Here is a 12,701-nt window from a genome sequence, read left to right on the forward strand (position 1 = left end):
CATTACTGAAGTTTATGCCAACTATCCTGGAAGCCCACATGTTCATGTTGCTCACAGACCAATAGACACTGTCAACAAATGACAATGACAACCATTCACACATCTACATGGGACAGTGCCTACCCTATGACACATACATGATGATGCCCATATGCAAGCCAACACACCTGCCAAGGTAAAATACAACACTCCCCATATTGCAACTCGGGCATAGTGGAACACTGATTTGGAGTGCTCAAGTCACGTTGCTGCTCCCTTGACCGCTCTGGTGGTGTGTTGCTACATGCACCAGCAGTAGTCTACAGGATCATTGTGGCAGCATGTGTCCTGCACAATGTTGCAACACGTCATGGCGTACTGGTGGACATGGTGGTGGCACAACATCCACAGACACACTGCTTGCCTATAACTGGGCAAATGGCACATGGAGAGGCTGCACATACCCAACATGTGTAAACTTATTTCACATAAAATCCCTGCCCTGTGGAGTGCACACAATCCCGCATAATCCCAGGTGCCATTCAATGATGACAATGGGCCAATCCACAGTGCCCAACAAAACCACTGAGAGAGTGCCCTTGGAAGTGCAAATGTTTGTGCATCCCTTAAAAGACATTCCATTTTGTGTTTCCAAAAGAAACACATCGAAGAGGGAGGACACCACTACCACCATGCCAACCACTGAATGAAATAATCCCTTTGACACCACAACCACCCCATATGACTAACTAACATACCTCTCAAATGTGTAAGCAGCAATAAATCCTGAAACTCATCAAACATCATGCCTGAGATGCAAGCCATTATGGCCTACAAAAGTAACATGTCACCCAAAATACAAGAAGCTCAGTGGCATATTGCTGCACACATGTCCTAGAATGCGCATGATGTGCACAAACATGTCCCTATTGTGCGTTGTTGAAAAGCAGTGCAGTAACGATTATGGGTGTATCGAATAGTGAAATTACTATTCAGCCAAATACCGAATAGTTAGCAAAACTATTCGGCCAAAGCCGAATAGTGAGCCGAATAGTTGGTTTTAACTACTGCATGGCTCCCTGGGCCCAGGCTGAGCTCCCCATTTGATTATTACAGGGGGCGAGGAGAAGGATGGTGCATAAAGCGCTGGCTCTCCTGGAATAATCTTGATATGGGGCCTCTCAGCGGGAGCTGTGCGAGAGCAGTGTGCGTCTGCAAGGACCCACCGCACTAGCGTGCGTTGTGACAGAGCCCAATAACAAGGAACGCCAGGAAATGGAGGGCTTTATATAGTTTCCCACTGAAGTTGTACAGTATGAAGGAGAGAGTGGCTTGAATGAGATGGGTCTAGCAGTAGAGGCACACTTTGGCCTCCATCTTGCATGACTAAGTTCGGGGGGGAGTTTGGTCCCTCCCAAGACCTAATGACTTGTGTTGCTGTGCTTAGCAGTGTGCCTCCATGGCTTTGGCTTATGTCTCTGCATAGCCCCTATATGACTTGTGTTACAGCAAGCTTGGCCAGGAGCTCAGTGCGTTTCTCTGTAGGGAGCTCAATCTCGTAACCATGGCCCTTTGACTTGAGCTGCTGCAAGCTCCGGTGGTGCGTCTCAGCGCCCTTTCTGCCTGTGCGGTAGGGTAGGGTCGGCAAGCAACCTCTGCGTCATTGTGATTTGGTTTGTGGCCACGCAATATTGTGCAGTGTGTAGACAGTGTTGGTCCAAAGCTGCTGTTTTGCATGCTTATAGCCGGCCGCGCTCTTTGGACCCAGATTTTCATGGGGAACGTTGCCTTATCAGAGTGACGCAATACACTGATAAATTGCATTCCACACTTGCACGCGTGCAGCGAGCGAGTTTATGGCCCTACACACCCATCTCGTGACTCGCGTGTGTAAGGTCTTTTTGTTGTTTTCCTGGCAGGATGAAATGCTGAATTTGCCCACTAGTTTATAAAAACCCACTTCCGACCTGCATACATTTTCCTCGCATGTCTATTATTCTTAACGTTTCTGCAACGTTTATGCTGCTTGTGTGCCATAGCGGGCACTGGCCACAGCCACTTGCTAACATCTCGGAACACTCTGCGATGCCTTGGGATAAACGCAAAGTTACCATTGTGCCAATGGAATGGGGCCTGCCAATGCACTCTGGCACACGCAAGGTTGCATGGCAGCTGGAGCATACCAGTAGAACCGGGTGAGGGAGGGTTCCCCGAGAGAATAATCGCGTCCGTTCTTTGAGGGATGGATGGGGGTGGTCAAACACTTTTGGGAGCTCTGGTCGGGCGGTCTTCAAGACTGACCAAATGGGGGAGTTGGCCATCCCGTGCTGTGCCCAATCAGGAAAGGGTTAAACCTTCTCTAACAGACTAGAGGTCTTTTTGTTCCATTGCGGGCAAGGTGAATCCTGCAGGCGATGGAGGCCCTGATGCCATCATGGAAATCGCATTTCCCCTTTCAGTTACAGTGGCGCAGCGGAGATAATGATAAGAAACCAGAGGCATGGGTGGCAGTGATGAGGGCACAGCCTACCCAGCGCAGCTGCTTTGGGTGCCACAAACTTTCAGTTTATAGTTGGTCGTCTTCTTCCAGTCTCGGCCTTGGTGCAGGGTATTTTTCCTTGTGCTCCTTGCAGCAACCAGTAATTATCAGCTTACTGACTACTGCTGCTTTCACACTGAGAGAAGATTTCTAATCATAGAAGGAGGACTTTTAGTATTAGACTTTAGTATTTCAGGAACCTTTGGCCGAAGCCGAATAGGTGGTTTTCAGCCGAACTTCGGCCGAATACATACTCGAAGCAGAAGTTCGGTACACCCCTAGCAAGTAACACAATCTGGCAACATGAGCACAATAATCCCCATCCCAAGAGAACGAATGACAGAGAGGTAATTGACAATTGTGACAAAGAGGGTGACACACCAGAATGACCACATCCAGACATGCAGCAACTAATGTAGCCATTCCATAAGGATCAAGATAATAGCACACCTTACCTGTCCACAGGGCAAGCTGTCAGTCAACAGTCAAAATTCATCATAGGAAATAGCCATCATTCCCTGATGAAAGAATCAGCAGACAATGAAACATAGTACAGCCAACACATCCATGCACCCCAAAACTCAAGACCCACATGCCCTGCTCAAGTGACATACAATGCATGCAAACAACAACTCACAAGACAACCATCAACATGTGTCCCAGCACACATACAGCAACATCTGCAAATTGCATGCAATCTAAACACACAAAACACACACAATGAGAAACAACAACAACCCCTACACTGCCTGAACCCCTGAGTGACATGCAGCAAATGTGCATGTCACATATCCCCATTCCCATGCTGATGGCACATACACAACACACACATCAGTCAACATGCTGCATGAAAATGAGAAGACATTAGATATGCTGGTAATTGAGCCTCCAAAAAAGCAGGTACTTGCCTGGAAGATAAGCAATCACATGACAAGGTATGCCACCACCAGTGTAGTATTGTGACAGTGCAGTGAACACAGTCATGGGAGCCCATGATGCAAAGCACAAGAAGGCCAGTACACAAATACTCAGTTATTGCACTCCAGGCAGGACCATGCATGAGGCAGCATTTCATGGAGTCCGATGTCAGGCTTGAAGGCTGTCCACCGAAGCAACTGCCATGGAAGACATAAGTAGATATGACAAAGCAATGTGATACTGCAAGCAAGGATAAATGCACGCAAAAGGTAGGATGCAATGTGAAAGTGCAAGGTCAATGCAGACTTTATTGTGACAGCTTACAATTCGTCCAATTGTGCTTTCCATTGAATGCATCTGTACCATGCACCCAGCTGTAGTCAACTTGAAGCTGCAAACACCATGGTGCAGCATGCATGGGACATGCATGTGAAAACACCAACACAAAACAACATAGTATGCCAGTTCACAACATAGCATTCCAACAAATTTCATCAATGGTTCCATGGCTGTGGATCGTAACTGGGGCTGCACACCATATTTGGGGAAACCAGACCAAGAGAGGCAAAATGTGCCGTCAAACCATTACCCCACAAACATTGCAAGGGATGTGAAGTGTCAATCAGTACACATGTTGAAAGTGCAATGAGACAAGCACCAACACAACCATCAACACCTGTGACAGGCCACAAACAGCTGGCCCAGTCACCTACTCCCAACCACCCAAGAAAGGCCCACACAGTTCGAACTCCCACAATTTGGAATCTGAAACCTGTGACCCCACCAATCCATAGAAACAACACCATGCCCAGACCTATGACCAGAACCACAACATGTGACACATGCACCCATAAAGAAGTACCGGTGCCCTACAAGACAAATATAGCATCCAGACACTATGGACAACCAGCTTTCTGAGCATGGCATATGGAGACTGACAACAACATTCCCCGCTTAGGGCTGTGCTGCCAGTGAACACATTGCCAACCAACAGGTTTGGTAAGAAGCCCTTTATTTGCCATGGTACCACAGACTGTTGACTAATATCAGTGAAATGGACATGGACATGTGCCTTTGTGACGTGCAATTACATCACATGGCAACAGGCCGACACACATATCCACATCCAAGTCTGCATCCATCACATGCCACACCAGTGTTTTCTTGTTACAGGGACTGTACACAAGAGAACTTCAAACCATCCTACCAGATTGACCAACGCCTTCACCTTAGTGATGCCTAGATTCAAAAAGAGTACAGCTGGCGGCTCTAGCTTCCCAGTCATAGCTGCGCAAACCTGGAACAAACTCCCTCTGGATCTTAGAATGGACCAACCTTACTTCAGCTTCAGGCGGAAAGTCCTCACCTGGATTCGCGCCAATGACATTTAGTTTGACCTCCCACCATATAGATACTAGACATCTGTAATGATATCTGTATGACATATGACATCCGTAACCAGATGAATGACATCTGATCAACTAAACTGATCTGCATTTTTTTTTTCTGCTCTTTGTATACTTACCTTTGCTCTAATTGTGTACTGTATAAATTGTATGCTTCCTGTAACTAAGTCCTCAAGTAACCTTGTACTGCTTTGCGCCCAGCTACCCTTGCGGGTTTGGTCCACGCTATAACAAATAAACAAACAAACAAACAAACAATGGGAACATGCCGTAAGTCTGGGGAAAAGGACATAATCCCAGGTGATGTATTACTATATGATTACCACCTAGACAGGGTCTGTGAAGTTGAGAGAGTAAGTCAATGGAGTTGTAGATAGGTACAGTGACCCACAAGAGGGAAAGGGGCAGGGACCCGTGGAGTGTGGCCTGAGGCCTCTAAACAATTTGCCTCAGGAGTCATAGCCATTGGGGCAGCGGGTATGTACACAATCTGGACATATGCACACTCACTCCAGAGCATGCCATGAGGTGTCTTTTGTGTCATCTTGGATGTTTTATGTGGCATGGTAGCACATACTTACATGTGTGAAAAGAGATTCAATACCCTGCATGGCATGAAGTGTAACTAGGATTTCGGACACATGCACATGTCTAGCAAAACAGAGTCACTCACATCAAGGATGCAGCAAACAACTGTGCATGTTGTGGTATCATGTTGCAGATGTTGGAGAGTATGCTAGTGGGGGATGAGTACTGTCACACAGACATGTTCAACTGACGTACAACACATGGTTTGTATCCACTCTTGTGTACACTGTACAGGAGTCAGTACACCACATGACATTGTTCACCCAGAGCAGTCATTCCAATACAGCCAGATGTGCACCACAATTATACATCTTGGCGATGCATTACTTCACGTATTCTGGATGCACAATGTTTGTCACTCACCGGATGTGTCCTTGTAATTTTCCAGGCCTCCCACGCCGTGCACCTGCTCCAGTAGAATGAATTGGCTCATAGCCTCTTCATGCTTCATCAGCTCCTCATCCTCTGGTGACACTCCTCCAGTTGTCACAGCAAAGGCCAGGTTGGTACCCAGCTTAGACTTGGTGTAACGGGTGAGACAATTCCAGCGCTTCACTACCTGTGCTGCAGTGTGCTTCTCAAACCCTAAGGGGTTGATCTAGTCCGTGACATGCTGCCAATGTACCATACACTGAGCAGTTATATGTGTGCTGCCCGGATGTCACGGTGGTGAATGGTCATGTAGTCCATGAGGAATTTGAGTTTGTCATCATGGAAGTTCTTTCTCAACATGCCAGTGTCCTGTGCCGTGTCATGGTGTTGAGCCTGTTCCTGCTGTGCAGGCTTTGACTTCTTGCCACAAGGTGTTGGTGCCATCCTGTGTGGCTGGGACCACTTTGTGGTCCAGATTTGTGATGTCATCTTTGATGTCATGGGTGTTAGTCTCAGCAGTGCACGTTGGTGGCGTGAGTTATGGTTGCATAGCTTACCATAACCGGGAAATTTCTGTGGTTTTTCGGTTTTACTTGTAACCATAATATGGATAGGTTGTTATTAGTGCAAAGTAACTATAATGTCCCTTTAAAAAAGTTTTTGCACTGCATTTGATAGGTTTTTCTTAGGGCAACTAAACCATAACGTCCCTTTAAGAATGTTTTTTAACTGAATTTGATAGGTTTTGATCACTGAAATTAAGGATGAAGCAGGACTGGTGTAAACGTTGCAGATGACGATTAATGGGGTGTTCAATGATTTCTATTCCCAACTGTACAGCCATGATATGTTGGTTCCCCAGGGTGATATACTAGACATGTTGGAAGAGATAGGCTTGCCCTCACTAGACGGGGGCCCAAAAGGAAATATTACATGGGGAATTAACGCTTGAGGACATAAGCGATGCGATCCAATCGCTGGTCACTAGCAAGACACCTGGGAGTGATGGGTTGACCCCTGAGTACTACAAGGCATACAGCTTGGAGCTAGCCCCGGTCCTTCATGAAGTGTTCAAGGAGGTATATGCAACAAAGATGTTACCGATGAGCATGAGGGAGATATTAGTGGTCCCAATACCTAAGCCCAGGAAATCCACAGATGAGTGTGGATCGTACAGGCCGCTGGCAATGCTGAACTATGATATCAAAATATTGACGACTATACTGGCCACACGATTATCAAGGGTCATAGGGACCATAGTACATGGGGACCAGAATGGGTTCATACCAGGCCGAGACACAGCGATAAACCTCTGAAGGCTGCAACATATCATTGTGCAAACAACAGACTCGCAAGAGCAATATGCGGTAATCTCCTTGGACGCCATTAAAGCGTTCGACTCTATATATTGGGAATGGCTGATTGCTCTTTTGAGACAATTTGGGTTGGGTGTACACTTAGTAGTGTCAGCATTGTTAGACATCCAACGGGGCACCAGACAAGGCTTCCCACTGTCACCAATTCTCTATATCTTGGGTTTAGAGCCAAAAGCTATATACATCAGCAAACAATTCTTTGACGCGGGCATAAGAGTGGGGGGAGCATACCATTTAGTGTCCTTATACGCAGACGACGTACTGCTGTATTTAATGGACCCGCACCTCAATGTACAAGTGATCTTAGAGGTGCTGCAAAACTTTGCGCGAGTATCCGGGATCTCCTTCAATGGGGAGAAATCGTGCATATTTCCACTAGCAGGCCTGGCAAGAAAAAAGGAGGTGGATCTACCGGAGGTTGGGCTATGATGGAGTCTGCACACGTTTAGGTACTTAGGGGTGAAAATCTGGCACACACCTGAACAGATGGATGGGGGCAATACTGTGCTACAGGGACTCAGGAAGTCCATGACGTTCTGGTCTAAATTACCAGTATCAGTGATGGACTGGGTTGCCATCATTAAAATGATAGTCCTACCGAGGTTCCTATAATTTTTTTAGAATGTTCACTACTACATACCAGCCTCTTTTTCTTGTCTAATGGAAAGGTTTTTGAGGGAATTACTGTGGGGTCCGGCCAGACATAGGCTATCTTTAAACACACTTATGCTACCATACAAAGCGGGCGGGGTCCAATTACCAGATTTTGAGAAATATTTTTTGACAGTGCAACTCAGCTTTGTGGCCAAGTGGGTCGCGGACGAGACCACCTCGGAAACAAGGCTGATAAAAAAGCTTGTAGTGACTGCACGCCTGAAAGAAATCCTGTGGGTCCCGCTGGAGTGCTTCAGTGAGGCTCCGATGATCGTACATCTGGGCAGGAGTGTTTGGAGCAGGGCCCTGAAACTGGTGGAATGCGTACACCCTTATTCACCCAAGACCCCAATTGCAGCCAATGTCTGTGTATTTAAAGCGCATCTGGCAAGGTTAAGGCAATGGGAAAGATACAGCATTTACACCTGGGGGGATGCTTATGAGGAGGGCGTCTTCAGGGAATTTGAATCCATGATGGAGAAAGAGGGGCTACCTAATAGCCAATTTCTATGGTACCAGAAAATTAGAAATGTGGCAAAGAGCAAATGGAAGGGATGGCCAGCGGAACCAGAGGCAGAATCAGTACTAACGCTGCCTCACAACCTGGGAGATGGGTGGAAACCAGTGTCCAGACTTTATAGTCAGCTTGCAGATAGACCCAACCCTAAAAGTGACACGTTAAAGCAGTGGTGGGAGACAGATCTGGAAATTAGTATAACGGGAAAGGAATGGGATAGGACCTTAGCATACCCCGGGAAGTGTCAAGAAATACCCAATTCAGGTTGAAGCAGTTAAATGACCTTTATAGGACCTATATGACACCGAGCAGAATAGCTTAATTCAACCGCAATGCAGACCCATTGTGTACCTGGTGCAGGTCAGAGGGAGCAGGAATGTTGCATATGTTCTGGGGGTGCCCAAAGGCAAAATGCTTCTGGGCCAAGATAGAGCGAGCATGCAGAAAGGCTGGAGTGGCGTGGTATGAATGGACACAAAAAGAATGCCTCCTTGGGGCCTACCTAAGAATAAGTAAAATTAGACAAATAATTAAATTCATGGACATGGTATGTGTGCTGGCCAAAAGCGCCATTGCAATGGCGTGGAAAAGGGTGGGGGGCCCACAATATGCCAGATGGCACAGAGAGCTGAAACACTGGACAGGGGCAGAAACTAGAGTATGGGGTGATGGAGTATCCAAAGCAGGAAGTGATGCAAGCCCTGCATATGAGGGCTGGAAAGCGCTAATCTGGGACATGTTTCACCCATCTGATTACAAACCCCTGTAAATTAATCGACCCCATTCCTAAAATGGCTGGAACTAGCTGTGAGCTAGGCCATTACAATGAGGTAATCTGGAATGGTACCCTCTGGCCCCCAAAACCCCCAGCGACGCCCTAGGCACCAGGATGTTCCTGGGAACAGGGATGGGTGCTCTTACGAGCAGATTTGGAGGTGAAGACAGTTTGTTATTGTCACAAAGTTTTTTGTTGTTGTTAAATCTGTTGGTACGTACATATGACAGTGATGGTAAGCTGAGTAGCAAATGGTTGATGTACACTATAAATGCTAATAAAAATATTTTAAAATAAAAAAAATGGATCATGGATCACAGCAGTTTGACAATGAAACTGTAGGAATCCTGACTGACTAGGCCTCCATGTGCTTTGAGCCGCAAACAACGGTATCAGGGGTAAGACTAGGCATTGTTCTATAACTCCCCAAACAGGGAGAGGCTGGCACACCTGCAGGGTTCATCAGCAATGTCCGGTCCTGGGTACCAGTGTTGCATGCGGAGAGGCAGGTCTATCTCCAGCAGCAGGTCACCTTCAATATGCTGTCAGTATGATTAAGGGACAGTGCTTGCCTCTGCCTTGGACTAACCTGCCATCAGTTCAAAACTGGAGGTATTTGGAAAGGACTACTCTCCCAACAGGATCCAAAGAAATCTTCTTCAAGTTTTGAAGTCCATAGATGACTTAAAAAGAGTGAGTGAATGATTCTTGTAAAACCAAAAGTCTACAGGTGATTGGACAAAAACAATCCTGCTTTACGAGCTAATCACGATTCTTGAAATAAGTGATATTTTCTTTCTAACACCAAAGCCAAAGTGCTTTGTGTTAAAGAAAGTGGAAGGTACATGAAGAAAAGATAGAAGCAGAGAGAAACAAGATGGTACAACTTCCACCAGCTGTAAGGAGCACTGGCTGTCTAAGCTTGCCCTGCACCCCCCCTCTCAATAGAATAAAAGGCCCTTTTGCAATGCAGCACCATGGTGTAAGGCAACTCATTTTATGAATGAGTGTGTCCATTGCTGTTTCTAGGACAGCTTCCTGTGGAGTGGCTGTCTTGCTGGAAGCAGTGAAGACAGCCTGGCTGGCAGAATACATATAACCCTTCCACTGCTGAGATGTGCTCACTGGGACAACAAATGTGCTATATCAACTTGATGTGAATTGGTAATTAAGGGGAGATGCCAACCACCTTACCTCAAAGTAAAGTATGCCTTACATTATCATGTTAACGTGCCACCAGGATTGTATTCTCATAGTTATGTAGTTTTTGGAACAGGGGTGCATATCTAAAATGCAGGCTGTCCTTGATCTGGCGAAACTTGGCTATCACTTGGAGCTGTAAAATGGGTGCCTGTGTCCTCTGAACCTCCTCTATGCCATAATAGAGCAGGCTGATCAAGCTACTTTCCCAACAGGGCACATGTATACACCATGCCTATGGCATGGAACCAATGAATGCTGAATCTGATTAGCAGATTAACCTTTCTGAGATGTAATTATCCTTATCATGATAATAATGAAAACAAATCACAAAAGCCAGGGCTTCTACATGCGCGCGTGTGTGTTTTCCCTAGTGTTTGAACCTTCTAGCCTGGGTACTCTGATTATGACAGAGTGTCATTTCAAGTGACTGATGTTATGTGAATTAGGTTTGGCCATCTAATTTTTCATCTGCTTGTATTTTTGTCTCTGCTTCTTCATGCTCGTGCTCTACATATAATATATTCCGATTCCATTAGCCGTTCCTCATGCATGAAACCTCTTACTATAAGCAGAAAGAAAGGGGCAGGTGAAGAATTGTTTTCTCTGATCTGAATAAAAATGTTTCCCACGTCTTGGTGAAAGTGTTACAATATAGCCCAAAGTTATTTGGATTCCAACAATAGGAACTTTCTGTGGAAAAGAAATGTAAGTGCACATGTGATATCAACATGCTCAAGTGACTTTTGTGAACCACGTTGGTTGTTTCATTTGTGAAATTGTGCTCGAAATTACAAACACATTTCAAAGACAGAAAAAAAACCGGTAAAGATATGTTTATTGTGCAGTGGAATTTAAAGACAAAGTATTCACATACTTTCACATTTAAAGCTTTTGAGGGGGAAGCGCGGATAATATATTGCAGCATGTGTTAAGCAAATAATACATGGAAGCCTGCAAAACCATCTGCACATTATTTTCTTATTACAGGCTAATTATGACAGCACTACCCCCTGCAATAAGAGCATTATATTACTATGCAATTTATTCAATTTTTACGTTTCATTTGTGAAAAAACAATGCCTGCTGCTTGAGCCAGCATAGAAGAGAACGTTAGCTGCCTCTACAATAGTTATTTAAAGCTGTGGCAAGAGTTTCAAATTACTTTCTTGCAGATCTTTTATGCTACATTAAGCAAAAGGTCATGTATTAAAGGGGGTGGCACTGTATGTCCATGTATCATAAACAATAAAATATCTCACACCATACCTAAGAAGGATATTGCAAGTCACCTTAGAAATCTGTGAATTATATGATATGATATGATAAGTCATTCATAACGTGCCAGTACACAAGTGATTTTAGCCGCGACAAGGCAAGCGAGAGAGGACAGAGGGTGGACAAGACAAATGATCTTACTAGGCCTTGTGTCATTCGGATCGTGCAAGTGTGACAGCACACAGTGAAGGGGGAAGGGAAGGAGGAAGTGCAAGGGAGAGGGAAGGGGAGGTACAATCAGGGCAACATGCAAGTGCAGATAGGGCAGCACGGCTCTGTGTAAGTGCAAGGAGGTAGGGGACTGTAGATGTTACAGTTACAGCCACCTAACTGCATGGTAGACCTGGAGTGCAGCAGAGACTGATCATGGAAGAGCCAGCAACACAGCCGGTGCATCTTACAGGTAGGTCAGCAGGGGATAGAGAGAGAGCAGAGAAGAAAAGGAAGGTCTTCAGCTGCTCCTGGAACTTTAAGTGGTCCGGCTCAAGTTTGAGAGGGGCAGGGATGCCATTCCAGAGAAAGGGACCTGCAGTGGAGCGAGATCTACCCTCCACTGTTTGCGTGGAGAAGCGTTTGACTCTCAGAGAGATGGATGTAGCTGAGCAAAGGGCTCAAGAAGGAAGGTATTTAGGAAGAGAGAGTTTGATGTAGTGCGGGCGCTGGCCCCAATAAGCCTTGTGGACGATGCAAAGGGTCTTAAACTTGATCTGTGCAGATACCTGCTCCCCTACCTCGATTCCAACACCCCCTGTGTCCTCATCTTACTGGATCTCTCTTCTGCCTTTGACATGGTCAACCATGCCATCCTGCTCAACTGTCTCCATGATAACCTGGGTATCAGCGGTCAGGCCCTGGCTTGGTTGATCTCTTTCCTCACTGATCGACCCTCCCAGGTCCAACTTGGCTCCTTCCTCTCCTCTATCTCTATCTCGACCTGTGGTGTTCCCCAGGGGTCTAACCACTCTCCCTGGCTGTTCAACCATTATCTGGCATGTTTTGCCTACCACATTGCCACTCTCTGCCCCAACTTTAAGTGCTCTGCGGATGACACTCAGCTCATTTTCAAGCTCACTTGCGCCACTTCTTCTCCTTCTCTCAT

This window comes from Ambystoma mexicanum, chromosome 5p (genome assembly GCF_040938575.1).
Source record: "Ambystoma mexicanum isolate Mex_15411 chromosome 5p, UKY_AmexF1_1, whole genome shotgun sequence".
Classification (NCBI taxonomy): Eukaryota; Metazoa; Chordata; class Amphibia; order Caudata; family Ambystomatidae; genus Ambystoma; species Ambystoma mexicanum.